Genomic DNA, 14,811 nt, shown 5'->3' on the forward strand with positions numbered 1-14,811 from the left:
GATAGAGCCTTAAATTTATTCTCATATATTAACATATATTTCGACAGTATAAATATAAATCTTAAGCTAAAAATATTCTGTAGAACAAGAGTTACAGCATTCTGAACACACCCGCCTCGAAAAAATGGCCTCGCACTTCCACCCCTATTCCGCCTAATTGGCTTAGCGGAAACAAAAAAAATTGGGGGCTTTTAAACTGTAACCTTGAATGCACGGAACGCACAACAAACTAGTTAATATACCAAAAATTGAACTTCTGCTAGACATAAAAAAAAATTGAGAATTTTGCGTTTTTTTTTAATTTTTTGCTATAAAAAAATCGAAGTTTTTGGAATTTTCGATTAACAATAGAGCTTTCCATGCATTTATATGTGCTGATTGTACCCAACAAATTTCAAGTCATTCGGTCAAGCCGTTTTTGAGATGCGATGGAGGAAAGTTTAAAAAAACACAGTTTTGAGAAAAACGCATTCAAAGTTTCCAACTGCCAACTGAGCGCTTCGGACAGCTCCTTCTTCCAACACCTATATCTTGCAAACGACTTCGAATTTCTAAAAATCACTTTACTACATGATTCCTGACAAGTTAAGAAAGCAATTTATGAAAAAAAAAATATTTTGGGCCCATCATATTGGATGACCTATTTAAACTGAGAAAAATATAGATCTACAATTTTTTCAAAAAAAAACAAGAAAAAACGTTAACTTCGGCTGTACCGAAGCTAATATACCCTTCACAGGTGCATTTCTTTTAGTAACTATGTGTTTAACCAAATCTAATGACGTAAGGAAAAGTAAGTAAAAAAAAGAAAACATTTTACTAATTCTTTTTAGCCGGGTTGTTTGCTATGAACATTAAGGTTATATAGTGAACCGATCTGAACAATTTCTTCGGAGATTATATTATTACCTAAAGCAGTAATCCATGTCAAATTTCGTAAAGATACTACGTCAAATGCGAAAAATTTCCATACAAGCCCTTGATTCCGATCGTCCAGTTTGTATGGCAGCTATATGCTATAGTGAACCGATCTGAACAATTTTTTCGGAGATTAAATTACTTCTATGAGCAATAACTCAGACCAAATTTCGTGAAGATATGAAGTAAAATGCGGAAGTTTTCCAAACAAGCCCTTGATTCCGATCGTTCAGTTTGTATGGCAGGTATATGATATAGTGGTCCGATATCGGCAGTTCCGACTAATGACCAGCTTCTTGAAGAGAAAATGACATCTGCAAAATTTCAAAACGATATCTTAAAAACTGAAGGACTAGTTCGTATATATACAGACAGACGGACGGACGGACAGACAGACGGACATGGCTAAATCGACTTAGTTCAACATACTGATCATTTATATATATACTTTATAGGGCCTCCGAAGCTTCCTTCTGGGTGTTACAAACTTCGTGACAAACTTAATATACCCTGTTCAGGGTATAAAAAATGTTTTGAGCCCATCACATTGGATGATTTAAGCTGAGAAAAATATAGATCTACAATTTCTTCAACTAAAATAATGCGTTATAAAGAGAAAGATAATTTCAGGGAATGAGAATTATTTTAGTAAAATAAAAATATTCTTGAAGAGATTCTTACTTTAAAGAGACCGCCCCTAGACCTGTTCGTGAAGCCTCATCATGAATTGAGTCTTTAATCACAAAATATAGTTTATTCCTATACGTCGGTCTCTCTTAGTATAGTGAGTAAACTTACACACAGCAAAACATTCTTTCATTCCCACATGAGCGGAAAAGTCTGAAATTCACAAAAGGGGTGTTTTGACAAAGAAGAGCTTATTATATTCCATATGTTTCATGAGTTTTTCCAATGCTGGTTCACATAAACTCAATTGATCAAAGATATTGGACATTTTCGAAACAATTTATGAACTTTTGGAAAAGTGAGCTGTTAAAGTTGAAGTAACAAAACAGCTTATCGGATGAATTGACGATGAAAGAATTATTCAGAGTATATTCAGATTTTTTTTTATGGCAGACATAAAAGTAATGTATGTATATTATTGAACTGTTTAAAAAACTTCAAGAAACTTATCGAATATTTTTATCACGTTAACAATATATAAAAAAGTTCTTTTGTTCGATTAGAGAATCATCATTCCAGCATAAATAATTTTAACTTAAATTTTCATAAGAAAAGCTCCAGAAACGATCATAAAAGAGCTTTAAAGCTTTTCAAGTAAATTAAAAAAAAAAAGTTTTTGACAAAATTGTCTTAAATTTGCCAACACTCTCAACGCCATCTATCTTTAATAATAATTATGATCTCTCTAGAAGAGCTTTCAACACGTAAGCTCTCACAGATGCCGCCACAGTTCATAAAATGAAAATTTTCTAAATAACAAAACAACAACAATAGCATCTTACACTTATTTGTGGCATACATACTATCGGATTAGTCTTTCTTATATACATACATATTTTCGCAGGTGTTTATTCAAATTTATTAATCTTCGAAAGCTTTCACACGCAGGGGAAATTCTGAAGCAACTCATTTGTATACATACAGCGCCGACGTTCGAAAACCATTTAGACGCCCACGAAATGTATGCTTGTCTTGCTTTTGTTTGCAACTGGCACTTTGCCATGAAATGCTTGGCGAGATCTTTCGAAACTATTATTTTATTATTTTGACAAGTTGAACTCTCGGTTTACCAAATATATGCAGGCCAGGCATTCGCGCACTCGCGCCGGAAACGTTTTCATGTGCGTTTTTCAATTGGCACGAAAATATATGTAGATAGATTCGTATACTTTGTGACACGTGCCGTGAAAAATCAATTGTCAACGGGTATTTAGTGGCAACCCATTTATCATTACGAAACTACGAAAGCAGCAAATTCCACAGAAATTTGAGTTCTTAAGGAATATGTAGTATATATGATCATATGATTCTGAACTCGTTTAAAATTTTTATTTAAGCTAAACTCTGGCAGACAACAGACCTCAAGTCTTTTAAATTCGTGCTTACTGTACTCGAAAAAATACGTTTAATATACAATTAAATAGTTTACTTCCCGAAAATTTCTGTGGAAGTTTAAAGGCATTTCTTGAAGTGGTTTAAGGGTTCGTCTTCCGAGCTGATTGCTAATTTCAGCAGAAATCAACTCACGACATAATAAAATACCCAAGAAATTATGAAAGACTGTCGCTTAGCTAGACCTCTTTTGTTCATTAATTTAGATCCCGGAATTCACTAGTTCCAAATTGAAAGGAACCCTCCGAAACCCGTCGTGTGGTGTTTATTATATCTGAGAGTATTTCGCTGACCAAAAGAATGAAAATAATGATTTTATTACGATTGTGAAATGTAATATTTTTCATATGGACTTCATAAAGTGCCTGACCAAAGAGTGTGATAAATAGCGCCACTCCTCTCTTTCATTCGCTGTTCGGCGCCAGTTGGAGATTCCAAGTGTAACCAGGTCGCTCTTCACCTGGTCCGTCCAACGGAGTGGAGGCCTTCCCCTTCCTCGGCTTCCTCCGGCGGGTACTGAACACTTTCAGAACTGGAGTGATTTCGTCCATTCGGACAACATGACCTAGCCAGCGTAGCCGCTGTCTTTTATTCGCTGAACTATGTCAATGTCGTCGTATAACTCGTACAACTCATCGTTCCATCGTCTGCGGTATTCGCCGTTGCCAATGTTCTGAGGACCATAAATCTTTCGCAAAATTTTCCTCTCGAAAACTCCTAGTGTCGTCTCATCTGATGTTGACATCGTCCACGCTTCTGCACCATAAATCAGGACGGGAATGATAAGCGACTTGTAGAGTTTGATTTTGGTTCGTCGAGAGAGGACTTTACTTTTCATTTGCCTACTCAGTCCAAAGTACCCGCCGGAGGAAGCCGAGGAAGGGGAAGGCCTCCACTCCGTTGGAGGGACCAGGTGGAGAGCGACCTGGTTACACTTGGGATCTCCAACTGGCGCCGAACTGCGAAGGAGAGAGACAGGTGGCGCACTATCGTCGATTCGGCTATAACCGGCTAAACGGTTGCAACGCCAATCACACACACAAGATCATATAATAGCAAGCTACAGCCGTCAATTTTTAATCAGCTTTGGCTCATTAATCGCGTATGCCAAAATCCATAGCAATCAGCAGTTGCAATAACCTAAAATGTATGCTGTCAACCCAAAAGTAGAAAAAAGTCTTAAATTCGGCTGTACCGAAGCTAATATACCCTTCACAGTTGCATTTCTTTTAGTAACTATGTGTTTAAGCAAATCTAAAGAAGAAAAAATAAGTAAAAAAGGAAACATTTTACGAATTTTTTTTAGCCGGGTTGTTTGCTAGAAACATTAAGGTTATATAGTTAACCGATCTGAACAATTTCTTCGGAGATTATATTATTACCTCCATGTCAAATTTCGTGAAGATACCACGTCAAATGCGAAAATTTTCCATACAAGCCATTGATTCCGATCGTTCGGTTTATATGGCAGCTATATGCTATAGTGAAGCGATCTGAACAATTTTTTCGGAGATTAAATTATTTCTATGAACAATAACTCACACCAAATTTCGTGAAGATATGCAGTAAAATGTGGAAGTTTTCCATACAAGCCATTGATTCCGATCGTTCAGTTTGTATGGCAGCTATATGATATAGTGGTCCGATATCGGCAGTTCCAACAAATGAGCAGCTTCTTGAAGAGAAAATAACATCTGCAAAATTTCAAAACGATATCTTAAAAACTGAAGGACTAGTTCGTATATATACAGACATACGGACATGGCTAAATCGACTCAGTTCAACATACTGATCATTTATATATATACTAAATAGGGCATCCGACGTTTCCATCTGGGTGTTACAAACTTCGTGACAAACTTAATATACCCTGTTCAGTGTATAACAAATAATTTTACGAATCGAAAATAATTACCGTCAGCCAATAATTTGACATGATTAACGCCCTAGCCGTTAGCCAAAAAGTTTCAATGCACTTGCCTACAGATGCAAACATATGTACTAGAGATCAGTCTAGTATCCACTACAACAATAAAAGCATGAGCGATAGGCCAGAACGGCCAACGAGCGCATACGTTCATCATCACGTACGCTTAGTTGAAATCCTTGACATTGCTGACCATCGACGGATGTCATTCCACTTTTGCGGTTTATTTTGATATTTTCCTTTTAGCGGAGGTTGTTTAGATATTTTGCGTTGCGCTGCAGTAGACAGCATGCAAAGGCACACATACACATATTTATTAAGAGCATATGTATGTAAGTGCGCCGAAATGCTGTGTAATTTTAGACATTTTAGATACAACGAAATTTCGCAGCCACTCAGCAGTTGCAAAAGATATAAAATAATATTGTTTATCTGAATTTTATCTGCAGGAAATTTTTTGCGTTTTGGCCCGCAAGTACTCGCATTGCCTCATATACTGCTCGTGCCTGCGTGAGTCGCTGGTTTTCATCGCTTGACACACTTATATTTAAATTTAGCTGCGCGCCGAGTTGAACGTTTGCCTGTCAGGCAGTAAACCAGAAAATTCACATCGCATTACATTTTAAACTGAAATCAACAGTCTAAATTATTTTTATTCTATTTGATTTTTGTTTTTGTTTTTATTCGTTAAGCAAATGTAATGTGACAAGTATTTCGTGCGATAATTCATGCAGGCAAACATACATACATACATACATATGTGTTTGCAAGGTGCATTCCAGGGTTCCAGGGATATATTCGAAATAGTACAGTGTTCGATTCACCACTTCTCTACTCTCTAACTTTGAATATCACTCTCTCTTTGAAACATACGCATATGAAAACGACAACGAGTTTGTGAAATGAATAAAATGTCAGATATTAAGTGAATACACTATTATTATTATACCAGTCTCTTGCATTTATACCAGTTGCTTGTTTTGTTCGCTCTAAATATTAATTGATAATAATATGACAGGCTGATATATAAACTAAAGATTGTATTTCTTAAATACCTTTTAGTTGGAAAGCTTTTTCTTGAAGTAACTGCTAAAGGACTTCGAAACTAATACCCAAAATATCATACTTCAAACTCTTCAACATACGTTACAAGATAGTCAAAACTAAATAGTCAAGAAGAAATGAAGGGCTAAGTGCGGGTGTAACCATAAAATGTATACTCTCGCAATTTATTTATTTAATGTTATTAAATAATACACAATTTGGCCCATATATCCGGCATACTATAATCCACTAGAATAGCGAAAATCATTATATGCTATATATATGGGGCCTGAGGTAATTCCTGGACCTAATCATTCATTATCACCACCAAGCTACATTATATCCAAGACAATACGGTCACTTAATTTTGCTAAAATATCTCACTTATTAACCGATATTTACGATATAAAGCCCACTGATTGTTCGAAACCCCTAATATTAGGTATGTATATGGGAACTAGGAGAAGTTGTGACTCGATTTAACCCACTTTTTGTGCAGAGGCATACTATTAGTAGAAATAGGATTCCTCAACAATAACAATTTTCAGTAAAAAATTATCCTTCGGCACTGAGGTCTTCTTGTTCGCCATCTAGGGTCCGATTTCGAATTTTGAATTGAGTGATGCCACATGTTTGTGTAAAGTTTTGTTCCGTTAACTTCATGGTTCTTGAGGTATATATTGTAGAGTGGACGAATCAGATGGACTTCAGAATTGTGTTATATGCGAAGTAAGCGTGGTTGTTAACCGATTTCGCCCATTTGAAATCGGTAATATCACGGTTTCAAGAAAATATCATGAACCAAATTTCATTGCAATCGGTTTAATAGTTCTTGAGATATGGTTTAAAATATTTTTGTTTTATCTGAGTGTAACTCATTTTCGCCATTTCTCCTGTATAATTTAGTGTTCTGACGGACCATTGAACAGAACCATTGTATGCGGGTGGGCGTGGTTATTATGTCACAAATGTTCTCTTTTGTTAGCCTTTTAACAAAAATTTGATCAATTGTTTTAGTGTTTCGTAGAAGTATGTCAGAGTTTTAGTAAAAATTATTTTCAGTTTTCTTTAAACTTGTATATTGTATTGCCGAATCTGGTATCCTGGAGACATATTCAATATTCAAAAAAGTGGATCTTTAGTGACGCCATTTTGGCAAGAATGTCCGGCTATACTTTTACCTTCTCTTAGAATAAAGTATGAACAAACCTTACCTTAGGGCACTTATGTTTCCAGAAAAGTGTTTGGGAATCTGGGAGATCCTTGCCAAGAAGCGACAAGTCTTTTATAATTAATTGAAATTTGTTTTTGAAATTTCGATCTCGATTTTCGATAGCTGGCAAAGTTTCTAAATTTTCATAGCATTTTCAGAAGCAATATTTCTGGATAAGTACTGCAAATTTTTAATGTTAGAAACATGTAAATAGTATACTCTTTATATTCGAACTGTGAGATTATTTTTAATTATATCACCTATAATATGACCCCTTTTCATATATATTGTATGTAGATAAAAGATACGATTAAGTGGGTGGGGATTAAAAATTATATATTTCGGAAAGCATTTCATTATGCAATTCTTATAAGCGGTATGCGAATTTTTTATTTCCCTAATGATATTACGTAATAATCCAATATTTTAAACTGACATTTTCTTTTTTACGGTAGATACAATCTTAAATAAAAATGGAATGAAATAGAAAAAATGAAAGAATTACAAAATCGATGAAAACAACAAAAATGGTGTGGCGAAACACCTGCGAACTTTCAAGCGCTGCGCTTATAAATGAGGGAAATTTAAACACACACAAGCACAATTCGCGTCGCAGATCATTTAAGAAAAAAATATAATATATTATGAATATGCTATAACTTGAAATTTGTGTGGCATTGAATTAAATTTTTTATTCGTACCATTTCTTCTAATATTCCCTGTGATTCACAAACAAATTGTATGTTGCGCTCACTCGATCACAGCGCTGCTGACATATGGAACTGTTTACTTTCACTAATTTATTTATTTGCTTAATATTTGAAAAATTAAAAATTACATTTTAACAAAAGCCATCTGTGTACATACATTCAAAATAAGTAGACTTGTTGAAATTCATGAAAATATATTCTGATTTTAGCAATGCCTTAAGATGACCTTGTCGCGAATTCATATTTCTAATACATATATATTTGTCACTTAAAGTATATATATAATACATCTGACTAAAATTAGATAATATAATTTTTATGAATTGATATATAAATGTGTAGTAATCACTGATTTGGATCAGCCGATTCGGAGATCTCGTAAAAAAAATAGTAGTGTTTGTTGAGAGATAAAATCATAACGGTCACAACGGCAACTGTAATCCGATTCGATTTAATTTCGGGCAATGTCGAAAATATATGTATACATACTTGTCTTTCTACGTATGTGTGTATGTGATTGCCGTTCACCCGTTTAGCCGGTTATAGCCGAATCGATGAGAGCGCGCCACTCCTCTCTTTCCTTCGCAGTTCGGCGCCAGTTGGAGATTCCAAGTGTAACCAGGTCGCTCTCCACCTGATCCGTCCAACGGAGTGGAGGCCTTCCCCTTCCTCGGCTTCCTCCGGCGGGTACTGCATCGAACACTTTTAGAGCTGGAGTATTTTCATCCATTCGGACAACATGACCTAGCCAGCGTACCCGCTGTCTTTTTATTCGCTGAACTATGTCAATGTCGTCGTATAGCTCGTACAGCTCATCGTTCTATCGTCTGCGGTATTCGCCGTTGCCAATGTTCTGAGGACCATAAATCTTGCGCAAAATTTTCCTCTCGAAAACTCCTAGTGTCGTCTCATCTGATGTTGACATCGTCCAAGCTTCTGCACCATAAAGCAGGACGGGAATGATAAGCTTGTCTTGTAGAGTTTGATTTTGATTCGCCGAGAGAGGACTTTTCATTTCATTTGCCTACTCAGTCCAAAGTAGCACCTGTTGGCAAGAGTGATTCTGCGCTCGATTTCAAGGCTGCTATTGTTTGTGTTGTTGATACTGGTTCCCAAGTATACGAAATTATCTACGACTTCGAAGTTATGACTGTCAACAGTGACGTGGGAGCCAACACGCGAATGCGCCGACTGTTTGCTTGAAGGCAGGAGATATTTCGTCTTGTCCTCATTCACCTCTAGACCCATTCGCTTCGCCTCCTTATCCATGTGGGAAAAACAGAACAAACGGCGCGGTTGTTGTTTCCGATGATATCAATATCATCGGCGTACGCCAGTAGCTGTACACTCTTATAGAAGATTGTACCTTCTCTATTTAACTCTGCAGCTAGGCTAATATGGGATTTAAATTATAACGTTGTAAATGTTAACAGATGAAAGTTTACAAGAACCGTGACGATGAGAATAAGCCGAGTGGTTGTAAAAAATTTAACAGAAAGGGTTTGATCCTTGACCCTACTAAGACGTATGGAAAAAATTCACATCTGGTATAAGAAACAAATCAGCATCGGTTAACTAAGAAGCACAAAATGAGTTCGGACTAGTAATGTAAATATGTAATGCAATCAAAAAAGAGATGGAATCATTTGACCCTCGATTATTTCTAACCCGATCCGACTTCTTAGCGAAATGTTCGTTAACGGACCGAGTATTTGTGACATTTTAGAAAAGGATAGCGAACCAGGGCTAGACGAATATCCCCAACCTTCAAATAAATAGTCAGCGCGACCGCCTCTCTGTTCACATACCACAGATACTGGTCGTATAACTCTGAAATATATACAACTTCGCCTATGTTGAAACCAAAATACTCGTTAGAGACATTTTTTGCCTTGATTTAAAATAATTTTGCCATCATGTGCTACTTTAGGCTGCGTGGCCAACTTGGAAGAAAAATTTTCTCTCGACAAGCAGAGTCAAAAAGTAAGAAGTCTCTCACCTTATCCATCCTAATGTCTAAAGGTGTGAAAGATTTAAAAATTCCACACCGCTTAAGCGATTACAAAATGTATTTTCACAAACAAAAGCCAACAACGACTACAACAAACAATTGAATCACCTGCTTACTGTACCGTATTTTGAACTGTTTCAATAATATTCTAGAAATGTCACCACAGAAAGTAAGATTCGAAAACATATATTTTAAATATATGTATACATGCAGATGTAAATGCTACTGTTCACTAAATACACTATACATGAAATTGACTCACCTATGCGATGTGAGGTAAAAGTAAAGCAAGAAATGCAAATTAAAAAAGTCGTCTTCTATTGTTGTTGTTATTATATTTTATCTAAATTAATTAGCCAAATGCTAAAATTATCGAATGAACTCATTTGAGTGGCAGCCAATTGGTGCCCACTTCAGAGTCATCGAGTCAAAAATCTACAAACCATGAAAATGTTTTGATTTCACCACTAAAGTAGACATATATGTATGCTGTTAGAATATATATATTTTTTAATGGACACAATAGCAAACACTTCGAGAAACCTAGAAACATATAGATACTTATGTATGTTTATTCATACGTATATATGCGTCTATAGCCAATTGGTGGGTGTCAAATAGATGAGACACAGTTTGAAGCAGCCTCCTTCATTCTCGAATGGCTAATGTTTTGTTTTGCAATGTAGAACAGCGAAATATATGCATGTTTTTGAATATATGTACATATATATAGATGAACATAGAATTGTATTTTTATGAATTTTCACCAACCAAATTGGAATAAAGACATAAACAGCATATAGTATATACAATTTTAGAACACTGCTTTTAAGTAGACCCTCCCCAAAAGTAAGTGATAATTTCCAAATTTCTTTTCTTTTATCTCTGTCCCATATAAAAATATACGGAAAATACCGCTACCGATTCGCTCTCTACTCGACAATCGATTTATCTTCACAAATCTGCACCAAGTTTCAGCCGAAACATTGGAAAAATGTGTCGGGTTTGAAGAAAGAGCACCCTGTATGGAAATTTTCATTAGAATACATATATGATAACATAGAATTCTAGTAGACGAAAATCCACTGTCAATACTTTTGATACCAAAAGAAGTAACTAAGGGCTATGTTTGGATGCAACCGAACATTTTTTTACACTCGCAATTTATTTATTTAATTTTATTAATATAACACACAATTTGACCCACATATTCGTCATATATATGGTATAAATTCCATTGAAAGTTGGAAACCCTAATATTCGGTATATGGAAACTAGGTGAAATTATGACCCGATTTCACCTTTTTTGGCACGGAGACATATTATTAGAAGAAAAATATTCCCTCCGACTTTCTTCAAAATATCTGAGAGACTTACCTATATTTTCGGTACAAAAAAAATATTAGAAGCACTGAGATTCTCATGTTCGATATATGGGGCCTTGAAAACCTATAGTCCGATTTCGTCGATTTTTGGAAGGGCGGTGCCACACTACAAATGCAGTATATTTTCAGATCGACTTCAAAGTTCGATCGACTATATAGGAAGTAGGCGTGGTTGCGAACCGAATTGACCTATTTTTACAGCATAGTAGTTTCGAAAATAGTATGGATTTTGACCCATAAGTGGGCGGAGCCACACCCATTTAAAATTTCGTATACCAATTTGAGTGAAGCCTTTCCGTACCTTCTTAGTAAGAAAATTTAAGGTTTCTGGTGTGTTTCCTTTCGTTAATATAGCTTTAGTAGTTTGCGAGCTATGTACAAAAAAGTTGTTACTCAAGTTACAGCTTGCACAGACGGACGGACAGACAGATGTCCGGATTTGAACTCCACTCGTAACTCTGATAATTTTGGTATAAATAACTTTATATCTAACTCGTTTAATTTTGAGTGTTACATACAACCGTTATGTGTTCAAAACTATAATACTCTCTTAGCAACATGTTGCGAGAGTATAAATATATAGCCAAGCAGTTTCTGATCCTCACTAAATATTAATTTTGTAATTTACTGGATCTACGAGTACACCGAATTATATTGTGAAAATTTCAAAAATATAGGTAGCTCCCAACAAATTTTACCTACTGTATTTGTCGAATCGGAAATATGTGGAATCTCGGTTTCTAAACATTTGTAGGTTAAAACAGTCTCAGTTACCTTCCTGTTATGACATTTGATTTTAAAAAGCTACTTTATAATAGAATTTTCGTTTTTGAGTATGTGGCAACGATGTTTCAAATATAGTGAAACCTGGTCGGAAATTTCGAAGCCGAAAATTTTCAGAAACACTCCTTTGATATGGAATCATGTTAGCAATTGATACTTTTTAGGTAATTTTTTTGTTTTTTAGGGGTGGCAACTCTGTAAAAGTTATTTGCATAATAAGCATTGATAAATACCTTCACGTTGTTGTATCTGCTTTGAAATAGGTGCTTAACAATTTAAATTAATTTTTTTAAAGTGGCAACTCTATTTTCTATCTTCAGAAATATGTAAACTGCACAGAAAATACATTTTACAAAGATACATGCATATTCCATATATGTATAAGTATATTTATATTATTTATATATTACATTTTTTTTAAATACATATAAACATGTAAAATATGTCGCCAGCAAGTCGCTACATTTTTTGCACTCTTGCTAAATCTACAATTTGCCATATGTTCGTTCATAATTTGAATTTACTTTTATTATCCTTCACTTAACACTTATTTAATGGCATATTAAATTAAAATTATGTCCAACAGATTTTCAGCTTCAACCCACAGATTTGCTAGCGGAAATGCTGATATTTAAGTGTGTAATGACATTAAGAAAAGTAGGCTGGCGAAAATCATACCCCTAAAAGTTGAGAAATTTTATTATAAACGAAAAACAATTTTATTCAAAAATAAAATTCATTTTTTTTGCAATATTTTTCTTTGTAATCACTTTTGCAAGTGTGCGAAAACTGCTATGACAGCCATAAATATTTATATATAACACATTGTATATAAGGCACCCATTGATTCGATGCGGCGCGCCATTGCGGGTGGTTGGCAGTGAAGACGATTTATCACAATAACAACCTTGCCACAAATAACATAAAAATTTTCGATAAATATACATAGACATACTATGCGAATATGTACAAATACATGCAAACCTATATAATGCATATATTCTTTATTTTTTTTTGTGTGTAGATTTTCATCACGAAAACGGTATGATTTTCTCAAATGACGCAGACCTTTCAATACCTTCACACACCACTTGATTTAAGCCACATTTTTGAAATTCTTCATTTCACTTTTTCTCAAATCAAGCAAATATTTCATGTGTTTATAAATTAATTTTAAAAGAAACGGCACGGCGTATCAATTCTTGAATGGACGATTTACAGGGACCTTAAATTAGTTCTAAACTACTTGAGAACACTTGTATACTGCGGCGTTGTCTATATACGCTTTATGAATATTTCGAAAAAAATTTAAATGTAACGCTGCTCCTGCAGAACTGAGTCGATATCATATGATAAAGACTCGATATACATTATAACCAGTATTCTAATGGCCTCATAAGATACCTAGTATACCTAGAGATATTAGCGGATACCAATGCATTGGAGATCCCTTCCTGTTTTCTTCTGCTAGTCAGCTGTTGGGGGATCCATTTTAGTAAGGAAAGCGCATAGGGTGTTCTTTCAAAAAATTATAGAAAGTAAAAAAACAATTTTTATTTTAAATGGATTCGATATATCTGTACTGTCATGGGTATGATTCTACATACAGCTAAGAGAACTTCAAACGGAGTAGCGAAACTATGAGCCAAGATTTCGACTAATACATTAAAATAAAATAAAAATACGGTATTAATCAGTCTTTCTGAGATTATTTTCAGATGCCTGATCTCCACATAATGTATGAGATACATATATGAATTGAAGACAGATATTACGTTTGGAAATTGCTATAACCAATCTCAATTGTAGGAAATCTTGTTATTGCAATTAAACAAGAAATCGACCAGTTTAAGAAACAAGGAGTTTTAAAAAAATTACAGGTGAGACCTCGGTGAAACTTGGTTCCCAGATTCCTCATATCAAATTGCAAAGAGGCCTTCGCCATGTCCATAAATCAGTATTATTCTCTAATGCATTAGAACATATAGAGACAGAGGGAGAAAGGAAGAGTGAAATCTTAAAGAGTAGTGTAAGTGTGTTAAGGGGCGTCACACTATCGAATGGAATGAGCGATGATAAATCAGGTTGGAAAAATAGCAAAACTCAGTGACAGGGTGATAATCTCCTTTATTATGGGTCATAAATTCTCAATAAAGAATTCTGATGCATTAAGATTACATATATATTAAATTTCGATAGAAGTTGTTATTACAATTTTCTGACAGTCTATACAATATATATATTTACCGTTTATATTGTCCGAAATTCCAAGGGTTCCAAATTTTTGGTTCGTCACAACCAGATCTTATTACCTTACTTTATTTTACTTCCAAGTTGATAAAAGCTTACCTAAAAACTTTTGAAATTTTAAATTCTATTCTTATTAGCCCTAAGGAAATTGGGTACACCCTCACATAGTCACATCAAAAACCCGAAAACTCGGGATTCACTATTCAAGAAACGCTACTAAGTACTTAAGTGCGTACAAAAATTAGGCGCACAAAAAAATTTAACTGTAAAATGACAATTTTTATGTTCAGAACGCGCGATATGTCGCACCGAGGAGATCGAGGTACGCAGTAAAGAAAACACTTTGGCGCGCATCGTTTTGTTTACACAAATTTATTTTTGAATAACAATAGAATTGAGTTTAAAAAACATAAAAATATATAGTTTGGTTGGTATTTCGAAATTTCATTGTCAAAATGTCTGTTTTACACAATTGTTAACAAAAAATGCTT

The 14,811-nt window shown here is 34.8% G+C and overlaps 1 long non-coding RNA gene across 2 annotated transcripts in view; it reads right to left on the bottom strand.

The window, feature by feature from the left end:
- The window catches only part of LOC128921378 (uncharacterized), a 123,103-nt gene that overhangs the window by 87,406 nt on the left and 20,886 nt on the right, over window positions 1-14,811 (bottom strand). The window lies entirely within an intron of this gene.

The sequence above is a fragment of the Zeugodacus cucurbitae genome, chromosome 4 (genome assembly GCF_028554725.1).
Source record: "Zeugodacus cucurbitae isolate PBARC_wt_2022May chromosome 4, idZeuCucr1.2, whole genome shotgun sequence".
Taxonomy (NCBI): domain Eukaryota; kingdom Metazoa; phylum Arthropoda; class Insecta; order Diptera; family Tephritidae; genus Zeugodacus; species Zeugodacus cucurbitae.